Here is a 344-nt window from a genome sequence, read left to right as displayed (position 1 = left end):
TGATAGTAGTAGTAGTAAAAATATTTATATCAACTTACAATAACAACAATAGAAATGTTAGTTATATTTTTCATTATTGTCATGATCATAAATATCATCAGCATATCAGTGATGATAATGATAGTGCTAATAATAATATTAAAAACAATGGCACCAGTACAGAATAAAAGAAAAAAGGGACCAAAAAAATCAAACAACCAAAAGATTCTATTTCACGAAGCTGTCATGACGCCAGTGACACCGCAGCCTTGCGCATGTGGCCATTCATGACAGGCGAAGCAGCAGCATCCCGTGACCCGCCGTGACGCTGAAGGAGGCACCGAAGGGTCGGGGAGGTGTCACCC

This window comes from Penaeus vannamei, chromosome 17, assembly GCF_042767895.1.
Source record: "Penaeus vannamei isolate JL-2024 chromosome 17, ASM4276789v1, whole genome shotgun sequence".
Lineage (NCBI taxonomy): Eukaryota > Metazoa > Arthropoda > Malacostraca > Decapoda > Penaeidae > Penaeus > Penaeus vannamei.
Note: the sequence above shows the minus strand (reverse complement) of the source record.